The 19930-nt window shown below is 40.4% G+C and overlaps 1 protein-coding gene across 12 annotated transcripts in view; it reads right to left on the reverse strand.

Annotated features, from left to right (window-relative positions):
• The window catches only part of lrrc7 (leucine rich repeat containing 7), a 417500-nt gene that overhangs the window by 188479 nt on the left and 209091 nt on the right, over positions 1-19930 (reverse strand). For 4 of the 12 annotated variants that reach the window (XM_052012829.1, XM_052012830.1, XM_052012827.1 and 1 more), the window contains exon 1: positions 9032-9057. The exons of the other annotated variants lie outside the window; for them this stretch is intronic. The gene's annotated coding sequence lies outside the window, so the exon portion shown is untranslated. Of the gene's footprint in view, positions 1-9031; positions 9058-19930 lie in introns of those variants that run through there. 12 annotated transcript variants of the gene reach the window in all.

Below are 19930 nucleotides of genomic sequence, written 5' to 3' on the forward strand. Positions count from 1 at the left end.
GAGGTATGAATGCTCAATATATGAACCGAGACCAACCTTCAGCCAACATTTGCAAATTTTATTCTCTCATACTAATGCACTGTTTACTTTTATAATCATTGAGGTCAGCTGGCTATGATTGAAAAATATCACAATAAAATGAGCATGTAAGAATTGATCAGATTATGAAAAATAAATAACACAAACAAAACTATCAGTATTCACTGGCAATAATTCAGGGAATGCGTGTAAAACAAGAAGTTATTGTCCCTGATACCCTGGTCTTCCATGTTTCACTGTTTTACAAGAATCTTCCATTTCATTTTTCACTAAGTTTAACATATTTCAGCTTCTACCTTATGTCCCAATTTTATTTTCACACTCTATAAAATTTTAAAATGTTAGCTTAAAACTTAGCTTTTATTTCCTGGTTTGTTTGTGAGAGGTGTTTTGTTATTTGGTGCACTGGATGACATAATTGTTACTGGGTGTTAGCTATTTCCTAGCAATGACACTTGACAACAGGTGGTGACAAGCAAAAGAAATCATTCCATGTGCAATGCTTTGTGTGGAGCATCCTTGGCAGCTTCCTTTGAGGTCAACATCAAGCCTCATTAAGCTCCACCGGTGACTGCAAAATCTCGACCAATGCCTCTGTGGGTGAAACACATTTAATAGTGACATATCTACTGCAGTCTAGAACCATAAAGCAAGTGCTAAATGCCTAAGAAAGGAGTAGGCTTAGAAGCTGTGCACTCTGAAAGGCCTGCCAAACAGCTGCTGTTACACACATCCCTCCATTGACTAGAGTCATAGAGTAATACAGCATGGAAACAGGCCCTCCACTCCACTCGTCCATCCTGACCAAGGTGTCCACCTAAGTTAGTCCTATTTGCCCACAGTTGGCCGTATCTCTCTCAACATTTCCTATCCATATAATTATCCAAATGTCTTTTAAAGGTTGTTATTGTACCCACCTCAACTACTTTCTCTGGAAATACACACCACTCTCTGCATGAAGAAGTTTCCCCTCAGGTCCCTTTTAAATCTTTCCCCTCTCACCTTAACCCTATGCTCTTCAGTTTTTGGATCCTTTTCCCTGGAGAAAAGACTGTGTGTATTCACCCTCTCTCTGCCCCTCATGATTTTATACACCTCTATAGAGTCACCTCTCAGTCTCCATGGAATAAAGTCCCAGCCTGTCCAACCTCTCCCTATAAATCAAGCTCTTGAGTCCTGGTAACGTAGTCATAAATCTTTGCACTCTTTCCAGTTTATTGATGTCTTTCCTGTATCCCTTTCTTGTAAGGGTGACCAAAACTGTACACAATACTACCAAATGCTACCTCACCAATGTATTGTACAACTGCAACATAGCGTCCCAACTCTTATACGCAATGCCCTGACTGAAGGAGGACAGCATGCCAAACTCCTCCTTCATCATTCTGTTCTACCTGTGACATACTTACAGCAAACTATATACCTGTACTCCTGGGTCCCTCTGTTCCACAACACTCCCCAGGGCCCTACCATTCACTGTAAAAGTCTTACCCTGGTTTGACTTCCCAAAATGCAATACCTCACACTCATCTGGATTGAATGCCATTTCTAGTCCTTGGCTCACTTACGTAGCTGATCAAGATCCCCTTGTAGTTTTTGATAACTTTCCCCACTGTCTTCAACACCACCTATTTTGGTATCATCTCCAAACTTACTAACCATGCCTTGTAAACTCTCATCCAAATCATTTATATAAATAACAAACAGCAAAAGTCCCAGCACTGATCCCTGTAGTACACCACTGGTCATAGGCCTCTGGTCCAAGAAACAACCTTCCACCATCACCCTCTGCTTCCTACCATCGAGACCAATTATGAATCCAGTTAGCGAGCTCTCCCTGGATCCCTTGTGATCTAACCTTCCAGAGCAGCCTACTATGCGGGACCTTGTCAAAGACCTTGCTAAAGTCCACATAGACAACGTTCACTGTCCTGTCCTCATATATCCTCTTGGTTACCTCTTCAAAAAACTCCAACAGATTTGTCAGACACGATCACCCAGGCACAACGCCATGCTGACTATCCCTAATCAGACTTTGTCCATCCAAATGCTGGTAGATCGTGTCCCTCAGAATCCCCTCCAGTAACTTCCCCACTACTGATGTCAGACTCACCGGCCTGTAGTCCCCTGCTTGTTTTTACTGAACTTCTTAAATTATGGTACAATATTAGCCACTTATTTTCTTTCACGTACCCATCAACTCCCCTTTATTTTTTTGCCATTTACCTACATTAAGTGGTAATTTACAGTAGCCAATTAACCTGCCAGCACACTTCTAGATCATTGGAGGAAGCCGGAGCACTCCAGCAGAACCCAGAGAGTCAGGGGAAGGATATGCAAACTCTAGAAAGCACCCAAGGTTAGGTGTGGTGCACAACATGCACCAACCTCCTCAGAAAGCTCTTGAAAATGATATCAAACTTTCCAAGCTACATGAATTAGCATGAAGATTGTCACTTTCAGAGAATAGAGGAGGTTAGAATGAAAAACCACATTGTGAACGGGATCAGAAGAGAAGATGAACAAACAGGACAGATCTTTTCGCTTGAAACATTCAACAGAGAATAATCAGCAGCAAGATTGAGACCTCTATCTTGATGAAGTAGGTTTTGTTCTCTGTGAGGCCATCCAAAATCTTTGTGCCTCATAGAACAGTACAGCACAGGAAATGGCCCACAATGTCTGTGTTAACCATGATGCCACTCCAAACTAATCCCATCTGCCTGCATGTGGTCTATATCCCTCTATTCTCTGCCTGTTGATATGCCTATCTAAATGTCTCTTAAAAGTTGCTATTGTATCTGCTTCCACCACTTTCCCTGGCACCTACCACTCTCTGTGTAAAAATAACTTGCCTTGTAAATCTGCTTTAAACTTTCCCCCTCTCACCTTAAAGCTATGCCCTCTAGTATTCAACATTTCCACTGTGGACCTTTGCCCATTCCAAACAGAGCTCTACAGACTGCTATTCTGCAAAGAGCAGACAGATGATTCCAGAAGCACACTTACCATTAAAGACCAGATTGCTGTCATACTGGAGTTTATTATCTGCATTGACAATAATCATATGAATTAGGTCACGTTGGAGATGCCCATAGTATGGCTGGTCCCAGTGGCATGGTGGAGCTGGAAAATTCTTATCCACTCCAAAAACATCAGCAGCTGCGCTTTAATAACTGATTCTCAGGCAATGACCTCAAATACGTCCCTCAGCTATCCGAGGCTGCCAACCACCCTTCCCCACCCGCCACTTGGCATTTCTGCAATCACCAGTTGGCCCTTTCAGATGCAGAGCTGTTCAGCTGATCATAGTTATCCATCTTGGTCATCTGTACTCAACCCCATTGAAAGAGAGCAGCCTCCAACTAGTCTGATTACAGCTAAAGGGGAAATGGGACAATGTGTAGAAGCAGTAGGGCCAACAAACTAAGTTGAGAAGTTGTCACTAAGGGGAAACAAAAGAGTCATATTAATACCATTATTTAGTCAGTATGCTTCCTCTATTTTTAATGGTCTAAGATTTCTATCCATCAAAATCTTTTCTTTGATTTATTCCCAACCACTTGCATTCATCTGGGCTGATGAATTAAGCTTTGGAAAGATGGAGCACTAAATGTTGCATTAGTCTTTGTCTGTGACCTTTGTTTTTTATTTACTGCAATCTCTTCAAAAGCAAAGATCAACATTTTGTTCAATATCTACAAATTTCATAAGGACCATGGCATTCTCGTTAAAAAAGGAGATGGAACTAGGAAATATCTGAAGTGAGTTGTCTAGCAATTATGGGAATGGAGGGTACACATGCTACCAGCCTTCCCTAAGACTTAAACCATAGGTCAGGCTTTCAAAGACATATATAGACAATAACAGAGTAAAATTATTGCAATGTAGGCCATCAGGTGTAAATAGTGCACAGCCCAAGCAACTGGATATTAGGGTAGTGCAGTTGCTGGCATTACACTGAGCACCCATTTATAAATTCAGTGAACATTCAGCTGCTCACCTCAGTCATGGAATCACTGCATCTCATCCCTTATCTAGGTTGTTGAAATATTTGAATGAAATGGGCAACTTTCTTCTTTGGTTTCATCTAAAGAGCTTTGGCAAATAATGATTTGACGTGAGTAAATTACAGAGACTGTTCTTCACTTGAAAAGTAGATTCCAAAGGTAGCTGAGACCATCCAATGACTGCAATTTTCATTATTTTCATTCCTTGCACTTGTGAAGATTAAGATTTTGGCTACCTGCCTGAGAACTCACTGGTGTCTCTGAAAAGACATGGTTCAAGACTCAATTCTGCATTGTTATAGCTGAGCATAGCAATACAGCTGCTGTTGTGATCTGCCATCCTTGACCTTGAGAAGGATTCAGTTGTGTGAGAACAGATTTGAAGTCTTTCTTGAGCAATATTGAAATAGGCAATTATGTGGATGGAAGTCAAGTATTAGGCATGGAGCTTTTAATCAGAGCACTTCTCTGTAATGAAACTTAATGAAACCACATGATTAGACAGAATGATTTTACTAAGTGGTAGATTTCTCAGCATACCATCCACAGAATTGAACTACTAGCTGTACAAGGGAAGGAAGTGCTGCCTTTTCCATTGACTTGTCACTGAACCTTAATAGTCCAAGAAATACTCTGTCCTTTAGTGGAAACTCCATTTCAATGGATGGTCAACTTTGTGCAAGTTTGTAGCAGCTTTGAGTTGTTGGCATTGGCTTTCACTGGCTTATGATTATAAGCAAGGTCAGCTGAAGTTGAAATGGAAAGTGCGAGTCAGCATTGGACTGTGGCAATTGAATAACGAAGCCAGGTGGTGTGGTGGTAGCCCTCTTATTACATTCCTGCCTGGGTTCAGAGTCCATGGAGTCATGTCCTAAGAATAAGAGAATCATTCAAACATTCCAGATGGTTTCTGCTCAAGGAAGAGATCACTGAGTAAAGACCATCAGATACTCTCAATGGTATGCAGGAAAATGGGATATGTGGCATAGATCAATCACCATCATCTGGAATAATCCAAAAGCTTTGGAATTCGGCATGAGGATGATCTTGACCTTTACAGCAGGCCAGTCCAGGCACTGGTGCCTGGCAGTAGCTCTGTCAAAATATCAAAAATATCTGTAACATTTCTGTAGACTCCTATAGTGACTCCTTGAACATTCTTGGGGGATAGGTTCTATGGGCATATGCCTCCTCCCTTTTGGCCTCTTACATCTGTCCTTCTAGTTCTAGCTCCTGGAGCACAATTAATGAAACCATCACATAATCACAAGTGATAAAAAGATCATATAGATGAAGAAATGGCAGCACATCTCAACCAAAATCAATCTGACAAGTCTGCAGGAGCCTCCTGAGTGACCAGTCTGTCTCCAATGATCACTAGAGCAGAATGCAAAAGTAAGTGTCAAACGGCTGAGTAGTCCTTTAATAGCACAGCTGCAGTGAATGGTGCATTATGAAAACATGGTTCACTGAACAGCCAAAAACATTACTAAAGCAGAAAAATGTGATCCAATTTCAGCTGCCAAAGCTCCAAACAAGCCTTGCACAGTGATGATTTCACTCTCTGTATGTCCTATCTGCCAAATACCTGATGTCCACCAGCCCACAGTATAAACATTAATGCTGGTTGGACTTCATGAACATTGCAATATGTGCCATGTGACTGAATTTTCATGATTTATGTATCAAACATATTCAATTGCATAGAGCTGGAAAAAGTGTTACCCAATTGGATTTCTATGCATTTCTGATAAATATCTGTGATATTTCTGGAGATGTGGAATTAAAGATCTTATTTACACATCCAATTATTATACTGCAATTCAACACCATTCTAAACCTTAAATTCCCATCCACATATATGTATTTCCAACAGTTAAGCATATGTTCAGCTTCACATCATCACATTTAGGTTGCTATGGGAACTGGTGAAAACTGCACAGCTTGTTGTTCACATTGGTTTATTTTTAAACACATAGTTGCACAAATTATAATTAAGCTGCCATTATCACTAAATCGAAGGCACTGAGGGCTGGACAATCCTTACTTTTTAACTGCTCATTTCAAGACAGCATTGTTGGTCTCAAAAACAACAAAATGGGATGGTATGAACCATCACAACAAAAGCTGTCCGAAAAGGTTGTTCTAATATTCTCCTCCTAAAACCCTGTTAATCCATTCTATTGCCCTGAGAACCAGCCAGATTTTACCCAGACTTTCTGAAAATTTACAAATATCATTAAGACTCCAGGGACTTTGAAGCAAGCTGTGTTTTTTCAGGCACAGTTGCACATGTGTTCGTGCTTTTACAATGCACTTGATATTAGAGTTGCACATGGACATTGGTGTCACAGTCTCACCTGACCTATTTGTGGCCTGCAGCCTGTGAGGCCTGAAAACTCAGCTAAGCACTAACATTCCCTCATTGCAATCTTCAAATATTTTGCCTGCAAAATTATTTTTGGCGTTATTGCGTCAAAATCTTTCCTGGCAGTTTTGTGAAGTCCAAGTCCAGAGCTCACTGAAAGTGGCCATGCAAGTAGATGGGATGGTAAAGAAGGCATATAGCATGTTTGCCTTCATTGGTTGGGGCATTGAGTATGAGATTGAGGAAGTCACGTTGCAGCTATATAAAACTTTGGTTAGACCACACTTGCACTTTGTGCAATTCTGGTTGCCCCACCACAGGAAAGATGTGGAGGCTTCGGAAAGGGTACAGCAGAGGTTTACCAGGATGTTGCCTGGATTAGAGGGTATGAGCTGTAAGGATAGGTTGGACAAACTGAGTTTGTTTTCTCTGGAGAACCAGTATATAAAATTATGAGAGGTGCAGGTTGGGTAGAGAGTCTGAATCTGTTTCCAAGGGTAAAAATGTCAAGTACTAAATGGGATGGTATGAACCACCGACAAGGTGAGAGGGGGAAAGATTAAAGGAGACGTGCGGGGCAATTTGTTTTTACAAAGAGAGTGGTAGGTGCCAGGAATGAGCTGGAGGGGGTGGTGTGGAAGCAGATATGATAGTGGCATTTAAGAGGCTGTTAGATAGACACATGAGTATGCAGGGATATGGATCATGTACAGGCTGAAGAGATTTAGTTTAATTTGGCACTGTGTTCAGCACAGACATTGTGAGCCAAAGGGCCTGTTCCTGTGCTGTACTGTCCTATGTTCGAAGAGAAACACAATAATGATTAACCCACGTTGTGTATTATTTCAGCCTGTACAATAAATTTTTGCTGCACCATGTTTTAGATAATTGCTGCATACAGGCAGCAATACTAGCTCAATGCATTGGCTGCATATATTAGCAAGGTCCCACTAAAAGCAAGTGGCAATTTAAAAATAGCCCACTCTTCTACAAGAGATGCTGTAGAGTAGCTGTATGGAGCAGTGGGAACCATTTACTTTAAGCTTTGGTTGAACATGCAAGAATGTGAAAGCAGTAGAATTTTTCTCTTTCTGCAGGTGGTAGGAGAGCCTCCAGACAGATTGTTTGGAGATAATGAGATTATACCAGGCAAAAAAGAGTGACTTGGCCAAACCTCACCTTCCACTGTTTAGGGTCTGTAGCCCCACAAGGCAAAGCACATCCAAGGTAAACAAGGTTCCGAGAGAGGGAATCCCTTTGTTACTAAATTTTTCGATTGAAATCAAGTAATGTCGACTGACTGGACTAGAGCTGTTTGGATTTATAAGAAGAGAGGCAGAGAAACAGCATGTTTCTACCCCCCACCCCCAGTTGTCCTCAGTGTGCAACAAGTTTCACTTGCCTTGGCAAGTGAGGAAGGCCTGTGGGATCTTCTCAACACTGGTCTTTGGTGTGGTTAGGAAGGTAGTTGCTGAGTATTTTCACTTATTTATAGTTCAAATACAATGTGGAAACAGAGATTGGATTACATTTTAAGAGGCTGTTCAGAATGAAAATTATAGAACATAGAACAGTACAGCACAGCACAGGTCCTTCAGCCCACAATGTTGTGCCAACCTATACAAACACCTAGTCCATGATCAATCTAATTCTTCTCTCCTGCACAGCCCATAACCCTCCATTTTTCTTACATCCATGTGCCTATCTAAGAGTCTTTTAAAATCCCTTTTGCCTCAGCCTCTACCATCACCCCCCCCCCCCCCCCCCCCCGGCTTGTGTTCCAGGCTGTGTATAAAAAAATCAACCTCTGACATCTCCCCTAAACTTTCCTTCTCTGACCTTAAACTAATGTCTTCTGGTATTGGCCATTGCCGCCCTGGGAAAAAGGTGCTGGCTGTCCACTCTATCTATGCCCCTTATAATCTTATACACCTCTATCAAGTTGCCTCTCATCCTGCGTTGCTCCAAAGAGAAAAGCCCTAGCTCGCTCAACCTTTCCTCATAAGACATGTTCTCTAATCCAGGCAGTTTCCTGGTAAATCTCCTCTGCACCATCTCTAAAGCTTCCACTTTCTTCCTATAATGAGGTGACCAAAACTGACCACAATACTCCAAGTGTGGTCTAACCAGAGTTTTATAGAGCTGCAACACTACCTCGTGGCTCTTGAACTCAATCCCCCGACTAATGAAGGCCAGCACACCATATGCCTTCTTAACCACCCTATCAACTTTTGCGGCAACTTTGAAGGATCTATGGACTTGGACCCCAAGATCCCTCTGTTCCTCCACACTGCTAAGTATCCTGCCATTAACCTTCTACTCCGCCTTCAAGTTTGTTCTGCCAAAGTGTATCACTTCACACTTTCTTAGTCGCCTCATCAAAAAAACTCAATCGTTCATAAGACATGATCTTTCATGCACAAAGCCATGCTGATTACCCCTAATCAACCTGTCTTTCCAGATGTATGTATATCTTATCCCTCAGAATCCCCTCCAGTAATTTACCTACCACAGATGTTAGACTTATTGGTCTATAGTTCCCAGGTTTTTCTTCACTGCTCTTCTTAAATAAAGGCACAACATTTGCTATCATCCAGTCTACCTGGTACCTCACCCGTGGCTAACGATGATGCAAATATCTCAGCCAGGGCTCCTGCAATTTCTTCTCTAGCCTCCCACAGTGTTCTTGGACCAGCAAATGACTAGAATCCTGAAAAGTACAATATGGAATTGGAGACAGAATCATCAAGGCAATGATAACATATTTCAACCATGCAGTTCAAGATAGCATCCAAATCACATTTTGGATGGTCAGTTGAAAAATAAGACAGTTCCACATGGTAGTGTAACAACTTGAGGGACCAATTATGTAACTCAGCTCAAATAATGGGCTGAATGATACTTTTTTGGCTAATATGATTCATATCATAGTAACCTTTAAACTTCAATAACAGGTTTTGTAGTTTGCAGTTGATTACTTTTATCCTTGCAAGTCCAAACAGAGGTTAAAAATAAGAGACACATTTTCTGTGAAACAGTGACAGTTTGAGGAGCTGGAGTCTCACCATTCACGCTGTGATGAACAGTTGGGGGATCTGGGATTGTACTTTATGGATTTTATGTCAGTGGATTTCAAAGTCAGGTGCTTAGACAGAGAGAAATGTAGATCAGTGTGTGCTGTACATCCTTGATAGAACACCAAAGGTCTCACAGCAGCTTCTGCTAGAGTAAACTAATGTGTGGTTAGGTCAGGTCAATACATTCTGGCTGCCATAAGTGAATTCACTGAGGCTCAAGTTCGAAAGTAGGCATTAAGAAGCTCAGAAGAATCAATGTGTTCTGGGACATAACTCTACTGATTGACAGTTGTTTACAGTTGAATACTTGCCTAACATCAGTCCTGTTAAAACATTGTTCTGTAAGTCCTTCTTTCTATATTGGCGTTATCACAACATCAGATAAAATGGTTTCATCTTTGAGCAAATATCATAGGCATGTGGACATACCGCCTGAACCAATGGTTCAGGCAGTAAAAGACTGCAACATGGCATTCCAAGTTCTACTTGTGACTCCCGAACTCTTCAAGAACATTCATGAACTAAATATGCAGATTGTGTATGATAACTTGCAAAAATGCTCATAGTTAACACCACACATCAGGAAAGATTGCATAACATATTTATTCTGAAGCAGTCTGCTGTGTTTGCCTTATTTCTCCCTCTTCAGTGGACCGATGAATTATATCAGTGGTCAAGTTTATCTAGTCTATCTGTGGCTCCTCATTTCAGTCTAGGCTCCTGGTTATGCTGGAACCACAGCCATGGGACCACTAGAGTATGTCATTGGGTCTTCAAAATTTCATTTTATTGTCCGGACTGGTATGAGGCTGCCATTTTTGGCAACAATGTAGCTATAGCCCTTGCTTAACATGCAGCAACAGGTGGAGGAAGGAGCCAGCAGGTGACCAAGCGAGGTCATCAATGGACATGATGTCAGAATGTCCCTCATAGGCACGGTTCACATGAGAGGCCAATCTACCAGCCCAGAAAACAAAGATGCAATCTCTGCCCAATATAGCTATACCTCACCACCATTTGGACATGGAATTACAAATAGCATGCCACTATCATGCCACAACAATGCCTACCAATGACCATAAGCATTAAGCTTCATCCTGGGTTCACCTCCAATGAGAAAATTACATGAAATAAGACTTAATTACTGAGGCTACAGATGCTGCAGTGAAGAACTCAACTCCTTATTTTGCAAAGCTATTTATGCACAGCAGTGTTACAAGAAAAGTTCTCTATGGCTCTGTATTTGGTTCTGAGTAAATCTTTTACCTCATTCAAGATAAAGGATACCCACTGTTTTACCACCACCCGCATTAGCCACAACAACCTTTCACCAAGGTCCAACACTGTCTTAAAGTCTACTATGTGTGCCATTTTCCAACTAGACAGTGACAACTAATCAAGGCATTGTGCCCACATCAATAAGTTTCAACTTGAACCAACTAGAAAATGAGCAGGGTAGAACATGAAGTATATAATGCTCTCACTTGGAAATACATCTCCCCTTTCACTCATTTTCCATGTTGGACCTGCCCCCAAAACAACTATACTCGAGTGCCTTCAAAACAAGCACTGTAGCAAGTCAGAGAGATGGGTTGTCACCTCCCTTAAGAGAAAATGGAGTTGACTATACTATCCTTCCAGTAATTCTCATTAACCAATAAAACAAACGAAGAGTAACTCAAATTCCATTGGTGATACTGTTCCCTTTACATGTTTCCTCTGTTATTGATTATCTCAGTGTTCTATTTCACAGAAATCATGAAAGCCAGCACAATGCAGATCAACATGCCAAACATTTTTATACATCAATCAAGATTGAAACAAATGCAACTAGTGGATAGTCACACGTGTATTTCCTTTCAAATTATAGTTTCTGCTTCAAGGCTTCAGCCTCTCTCAGATGGTAGGTTTTGACTGGATACTCTCAGCTTACATCAACATTATGTTACATCTGCATATGCTGGGCTTAAAGAGTTTGCAGAATTTCAGAGTGTGTAATCTGTCCCCTGAGAGGAACTATATTGTCATAGCACAGTGTCATTGACTGTATAGCATGGAAACTAGCCTTTTGGTCCATCAAATTCACTCCAATCATCAACCACAAGTTGTACACTAATTCCATCAATTCCCACAGATTCTAGTAACCAGCTATGCTAGAGGCAATTTACTGTGGTCAATTAACTTAGCAACTTGTGTATCTATGGATAGGAGCACTTAAAGGAAACCCATATGGTCACTGGGAGAAGGTGCAAACTCCACACGGATAGCACTGGAGATCAAGATTGAACCCCAGGTTACTGGAGTTGTGAGGCAGCAGCACTACTGTTGAAATATGAACATTTTTATTCAATGAGGATTTCACTACCCTTTTACTTTTTTCCAAATAACTTTGTAAGAAACGAGAAATTGAATTTTCAAAACATTATCTCAGGCATTAAAGTAAAATTAATAACAAATGTTATGTTCTTGTATGAATATCTCATTGAGACAAAATTTTTAACTATCAAAACTATGACAGATTTTTTTTGATATTTGTCATTTCCATTACTCATACTTTCTAGTTTTGCTAAACAAGTAGGAAAATGAGAGTGTACAAACACAAGAAGAAATGGAGAACAATACAACTGGTAAAGTAGATTATCACATTCTGATAAAAAGGTTTATATTTTTTTGAAAATTCTTTCACCTCCAGTTCTGTTATACATTTCTGAAAACATCATCTTTCAAGACCTTTCTTTGTATTTCTGACTAATGAACAAAGTCCATGAACATGCACTGAGCTATTGCTTTAATTTATTGTGTATCCACCTTTATGTCTTCACAAAAGTGACAAAAGAATCAGAGTCCAGGCTCTCCACACAACTTCTCATTACAGTCACATGATACCTTAGATATTTTATGCAGCAGCCTAATTACATCTACTTAGGGGAGTTTTAACCTGAACCATGGAGAGAAAAAAAGGAAGGAAAAAGAGGTGATTCCTCCTTGGCAGAGAGCCCATTAACTGCTGTAAAAGGAGTAATCCAGATTTCTTATGCAAAAAGTGCCTTTACTGCCCAATAGACTGTTCATTATTTAAATTAAGTTGTTAGTAGCATGGTAATCAGTACGGAAGAATCTATGTTCTATTTGTGTGAGGTGTTGAAGTACCATATCAAAAGCTTACAGACACTGGTGAAGCAAATACCATCTCCATCTGCTATGCAACTTCATACAGGAAAAAACTCATTGGCAGTCTCAGATTCTTTCCAACTGCCAGTAGAAACCTCTGACTGCTCTGTGCCACCCTCCAAAGACACAATCAGATAAAATGTGGCTTAAACAGTAGTAAATATTCATTACAGAATGCCTTGTCAATCCTGTCAAAGTAGCAGACAGCCTTTGGATCCATTGTACCTCAAGTGTCAAACCCTGACCAATACTTTTTTTGGTTCTTATGGGGAATGAAGTGGGCCACCATGTAAATCAAGTGTCAGTGCGAGAACACTTGAAGAGCATTGAATGTTGGACCACAAGATTTAGATAAATAATGGAGAAGCAAGGAGACATGTATAGAAAAAGTTCTTAACTGGAGGAAGACAACTTCAATGGGATGAGGAAGGATCCAACTACGATAAAATGGAACTAAATAGTAATAGATTAAACAGTTACAGATCTATGGGTTACCTCCAAGGAGAACACATTTTCAAGTACAGGGTAGATAGACAGAAAATATGATGAAACAATCATGTACCCCCTTGTTTTGTAGAAAAAAACGTCTGCTCAGGCTACCTACTGTTGTGCTGGGAACAGGAACATAGCAATGAACCCTCGCCCTTCACAACGATGTACTTGCTGCACCAGGAACCTGGAATGAATCCTGCCCATGGCTAAGTGTGAAGGGCTATCTTTGCATACTGGTGTTGGAATGAGCGAGAGCAAGAGGTGTAACTGCTCAGCACTAAGATGTGGAGCTCAGGGGTTACACTCTGGATGGCACATTCTGTTGATGTAATGGAAGCACCCAACCTCCCAGCTTTGTTTGGCTGCACAAGCTCAAAATCTACCAACCACCATTCAGCTTGTTATCATTGAGAAATCTCTGGATTGCTGAGAGTTGTGCAAACAAACAAGGGAACAGGACACAACTGCTTCCATTCATTTCCAACAATGAGCCAGGTGGTAATTCAACACATGGAGCAGGTGCTGCCAGTCCCTGGCAATGGCTGACATCTCAGTGCTGAGCAGCTGCACTACTTGCCCTGGCCTTCCTAACACCAGTCCACACAGATATCCTTCTCCACACTGTGCTGCAGGCAATTCATCGCTGGATTTGCAATAGATTCTTGGTATAATAGTGCCATCATTAATATACATCTCTATGCATTATGCTGAAGTAGCCCATTTTAGCTCAGATTTCCTTCCTGCTTTTATTACTGGGAACTCATCCTGAGTGCTACTCAAGGATATATGTGCATTATAATGCATATAAGGTGAATAATTCAATTAAGAGAATGACAGTTAACATAAAAGGAAACTCAAAAGTTTAACATTAAGCAAGAACAGAAAATGCTGGAACCATCAAGCAGGCGAAGCAGTATCTGTAGAAAAGAAACTGAGTTAATGCTTCAGATTCTTTGTCAGAATTTACTTTAAGCATGAAAGTAAAAAGCTGATAGCAAGAGGAGGGATACATCCATTAGGAATAAAGAAGGTGATCTGGGCACAATGGAAAAAGGCACACCTCTAAGAGAGGAAAAACAAAATCACGTCATCTCTATCTTAAATAGGCAATCACTTTTGTTTTTAAAAAAGTGACCCCTAGTTCAAGATTGTCCCACAAGAGGAAACAACTCTCAACATCAACTCGGTCATAATCACTCAGGATCTGTTATGTTTCAACAAGTCCCCTCTCAGTCTTGGAGGAACGAGTCCAGTTTCTCCAACCTCGTAACACAATCTGGGTATTTAGTTTAGTAAATCTCTGAACTGCTTCTAATGCATTAACATTGTTCCTTAAAAGCAGAAAGCTAAGAACAGTGTTAAATATTTGTTGTTTTCAGATTGGATATAAGTAGGGGGTGAGTGTTGGATCATTACATTTCATTAACTGAGACATGGTATGAATAGTTCCTACATTCCATTGACTAGAAATTGCATTACTATCTTCTAATGGCATTAAAGGAGTGTTTTATGTCATCCATGTGTTGTTCATGAAAATTAAATAAAACTGCACATATTCATTTTAGAGATTTCAAGAAAGCCTTATTGGATTTTCTTGTCTAATATCTTGCTGAAACCAATCTTTGCAGACTTTTTTCAAAGCTATGCAGCAATACAATAAACATTCTCTTGGTGCAGGGGAGTATTGATACTAAATGAATGGATGGATGATGCATTGAGGTGGGGTAGGGTAAGAGGAGCTGGACAGGCTACTGAAGAACAGAGCCCACAGGAGACGTGTTTTACTGCATGGTGGCCATACAGGTGGGTACGATATTCCTAGCCTTAGGATCATTGCATGCTGCTACCAGTGATCTTTACTACATAACACAAATTGCTGTTCACTAGTGCATAAAGGGAGGTCACTCAAACCCTATATTCAAGAACAGGAGACTTTATCTACTTTTCCTCCAGTCCACAGAAGCAGGTAGAACAGCATTGCAGCCTTCCCCGAACTGCAGATATTCAGGTAAAAAGGGTTAGTAAAACCTAGTTATTCTGTAAGTAAATAAGAATTGTTGCTTTTCAGGCATATGAGTTTGCAAATCTCAGTTTATGTTGCACATCGGCTGACATTAATTGGGGGCAGTTTTACTCCAGAGAAAAGGTGGACAAAGAAACAAAAATTATTCCAAGAAGATCAGGAGCCACAAGAGAATACAGACGCTACAATCTGAAGCAACATGCAATCATGTTAAGCAGCATCTGTGGAGGGAAATGAATTGTCAACGTTTCGGTTTGAAACCCTGCATCAGGACTAAGAGTGGAGAGCAAAGATGGCCAGTATAAAGAGGAGAGAGGGAGTGGTGAGACCAGAAGTTAAATTTCCTTATGGACACCAAAACACCCAGAAATGTGCATAAAATTGCCCAACTCCAGACTAAAACAATTTTCAACTGCACAGCGTTGTTTGCTTCTTTAGCTTTGCTAAACAATTTCTCATCTTCTGCTCAGTCAAATACCACATACCCAAATTGAAAAGTTAAAAACCATGCTACACATTGTCATAACGAAGAAACGTGTCCAATGTCTGCAATCCAAGTTGGGAAATTAGCTTCCACTTTTTTCCTGTCCAAAAAAATAATTAAGGCATAGAGGGATATGGAATTATGGAATTAATACAAGCATAAATCTATAGGCATTTAGAGAATCATGGTCTGATCAGGGACAGCCAGCATGGCTTTATGAAGGGTAGATCATGTCTCACAAGCCTGATAGGGTTCTTTGAGGAGGTGATCAGGCAGATTGATGAGAGTAGTGCAGTAGATGTAGTCTACATGGATTTTAGTAAGGCGTTTGACAAGATCCCACATGGTAGGCTTCTTCAGAAGGTCAGAGGGCATGGCCATATGAGAGGCTTGGCCATATGGATTCAGAATTAGCTTGCCTGTAAAAAGCAGAGGGTTGTGGTAGAAGGAGTGCATTCAGATTGGAGGGCTGTGACTAGCGGTGTCCCACAAGGGTCGGGCTCTGGGACCTCTACTTTTCGCGATTTTTATTAATGACTTAGATGAGGGGGTAGAAAGGTGGGTTGGCAAGTTTGCAGATGACACAAAGGTTGGTGGTGTTGTAGATAGTGTGGAGGACTGTCGAAGATTGCAGGGGGATATTGATAGGATGCAGAGCTGGGCTGAGAAGTGGCAGATGGAGTTCAATCCGGAGAAGTGTGAGGTGGTACACTTTGGAAGGAAAAACTCCAAGGTGGAGTACAAAGTTCATGGCAGGATTCTGGGTAGTGTGGAGAAGCAGAGAGATCTGGGGGTCCATATCCACAGATCACTGAAAGTTGCCTCACAGGTGGATAGGGTAGTTAAGAAAGTTTATAGAATGTTAGCATTCATAAGTCGTGGGATCGAGTTTAAGAGCTGCGAGGTAATGATGCAGCTCTACAAAACTCTGGTTAGACCACACTTAGAATACTGTGTCCAGTTCTGGTCACCTCATTATAGGAAGGATGTGGAAGCATTGGAAAGGGTGCAGAGGAGATTTACCAGGATGCTGCCTGGTTTAGAGAGTATGCATTATGAGGAGAGACTAAGGGAGCTAGGGCTTTGCTCTTTGCAGAGAAGGAGGATGAGAGGAGACATGATAGAGGTATACAAAATATTAAGAGGAATAGATAGAGTAGACAGCCAGCACCTCTTTCCCAGGGCACCAATGCTCAATACAAGAGGGCATGGCTTTTAAAGTAATGGGTGGAAGTTCAAGGGAGATATCAGAGGGAGGTTTTTTTTACCCAGAGAGTGGTTGGGGCATGGAATGTGCTGCCTGGGGCGGTGGTGGAGGCAGGTACATTGGTCAAATTCAAGAGACTGCTGGATAAGCATATGGAGGAATTTAAAATAGAGGGATATGTGGGAGGAAGGGGTTAGATAGTCTTAGGCGAGGTTTAAAGGTCGGCACAACATTGTGGGCCGAAGGGCCTGTATTGTGCTGTACTGTTCTATGATTCTATGATAAATGCAGTGGGCCAAAGGGTCTGTTTCTATGCTATTCAACTCTATTCCTCTAAACTCTCCTGATCCTGGATCTGGATCCTAGAAGCTTTGGATTGGTGCAGAAACCACCATCAAGGATTTGTTAAAAATGACAATAAATCTGCTAATGTTATTGCTTTGCCAGGTTTAAGTAAGTTAAAAGATTGCAATTGGCTGGATTGGGACAAGTATTCCTTTTACACTTTAATTATCACTCTTCCCCCAGGCACTTTACACCCATCCAATCCTGTCTGGTTTCTGCTGAGATGGAGTTAAAACTTGTATCAGAAAATCAAAAATTTAATTGTTTAACTGACTGTTTTGAATTCAAGTGGCATATTTTAACTGTTGCATTAAGTATGGAATTGATTAACAAAAAAAATAGAAAACAACATGGAAGAGATCTCTGACTTGCACAGCAGTAACTATTCTCAGCTAAATTAATGATGGATGCTTTACAGTTGGCACAACATCTTGGGCTAGAGAGAAGACAAATAGCCAGGATTCTTGTTTCTATCTGCTTACCATTTCTGTCAACCTGCTGAGTTGGCTCAGCTTCAATTATTGCGTGTTGATTATGGGGAAGAGGTTATGAGCTTCAGCTTGAACAAATAAATATTCTGCCGATCTTCCTCTGGACTGATCACAGTGCTGAACTACTCACTTATAATCAACTGATCACTGTGTTAATTTTTTGATATTTTAATAGAATGGGAGCAGAGTTAAACACCTGGCTTGCAGTTCTGGGCTTGCTGCAAGATCACGAGGTCCTGTGTTCAACAATCGCATACGCAATGAATATTGCAGATTGTGGTGGTGGAATAACAAGGTATTGAGGTGCTGGGGGCTGGGAACTGGCAGGAAATCCACAGATGGAAAGAACTTGCTGAAGTAGATAAAATTCGAAATGTGGAGGAGGATTTAAAAGTCAATGGGTTGACAGCATATCAAGAGTGGAAACTGATATGTGGCTTCACATGGACATAGATAGCTTGATGATATTTGAAGAATATCAGTTTTCTTGGGTAGCATTCCTCCTTCAATCAGTCCATCGATGTCACCAAGGCTTGAAAAAGCTGCATGCTAGCCAACATCACTTTGACATTGCCACCAGGTATGGGCAGATATCAACGGTCCTTGGATCCAACAGTGGCATGTGTCAATATGTTCAGGAAAGAATAGGAATATGAGGGAAAATCAGTACACAGTCTTGTTATGTTTCAAAAGCAATTCCAAATGTTTGAGTTTGAGGACCTTGCTAAATGGAGAAATAGTAATCTTTTTAGGTTAAAACAAAATTATAGAGCTTTCACAGCATTCTGTAATAATACTGTCATTTCAGCTTTGACCTCTATTGAGTCAGAGAAGGTGACTGGAGTAGAGCTGGCAACTTTAGTTGAATAGGCTCTATACTGCATTGGATCTTGTTGATCACTGGAGTCAGTGTTCAATCAGAAGAATATGCCTACATGCATGTGGATAGAAATAGAAAGCTCTGAAGGGCATGTGATCAACAAGCTCAGAAATCTTGCTGATCATTTGAGTATATGTGTTTGGAAATCAGATGAAAATATGCTAGACTTGATTATAATTACTCCCTCCCATTTGCTGAAATAGCTCAATTATACAAAGACTAACCACTCACCCAAAATATCAAAGGGAAGATCACATGCACAGAATTGTGCCCTAGCAAAAACAGTTCTAGGCGAGCAATAAAGACAATTGGATGAAGTATATAGATAACAGATAAAATATTAATACTAGAAATGCATCTCCAGTTGAAGCTATACAGTAGTGAGAGCACATTATACTCCACTTATAAAATCTGGTCCCATTGACTTTGTAGATAACAAAAGTACTATTTTTCAGTCCACATAAACATTGAAGCCAGTAGCCAAGTCAAGTTCTGTTGAACTTTCATTCCATATTAAGAAAGGGACAAAAAAAATCAATTTAGTTACACAACCTTGAATTATGCATAGGAACATTTTGACAACAAAATGTATGAATGCTTGAGTAGAAATAAGACAAGAAATTCACTTCATTTCACTATGGCATACCAAAAATAAACAAACCAAACAAACAAATACCAAATAAGGATAAGAAAAAATCTGTTTCACAGCCAGATTATTTTGTTATACATCTGCTTCTAACCTTAATGGCAAGAGGACATTACTTCAACAGGACAACAATTTACTGCAAGAATAATATCGTTAATGTTTCAGTAACTTCATTACTGAGGAATTACTGTTTTCAGCAATTATATAATCTGAAAACAAACAAAACTACATGGCCCAGAGAGAGAGAGTAATTTCTTTGAAAACTGTTTGGTGGTCTCAGTCAATCATTTCTTATTTCTTATATTCATAAAAGGCAGTGGGGGAGAAACTCAATAGCACTCTAAAATCTGTGCTGTAAGTGTGATGCACCATTAACCCCTATCAGTTTGACCTTTGCAGGCTACACATTAAATTAGTGTTTTGCTACTTATGATTGTAGCAGTTGCATTGATGCATATTTATGAATGGTTAGTATCAGAAGATAGATGCTTTTGACTAAACCTATACCTGCATGACTTAAAGGAGGTGTTTATTGCCTCTAGACATTGTTGTAAATAATTTTGAAGTCTGAACATTTCAGGATATAAACTGAAACAATTTTTCACATATAGCTCCAAACAGTTTGTTGGCTAAGTGCTCACTCATCATTAACAGGAGTACACTTAAAAGCAAACTTCTAGACATTCAACTTTGGCTG

Source organism: Pristis pectinata, chromosome 3 (assembly GCF_009764475.1).
Source record: "Pristis pectinata isolate sPriPec2 chromosome 3, sPriPec2.1.pri, whole genome shotgun sequence".
NCBI classification, from domain to species: Eukaryota; Metazoa; Chordata; class Chondrichthyes; order Rhinopristiformes; family Pristidae; genus Pristis; species Pristis pectinata.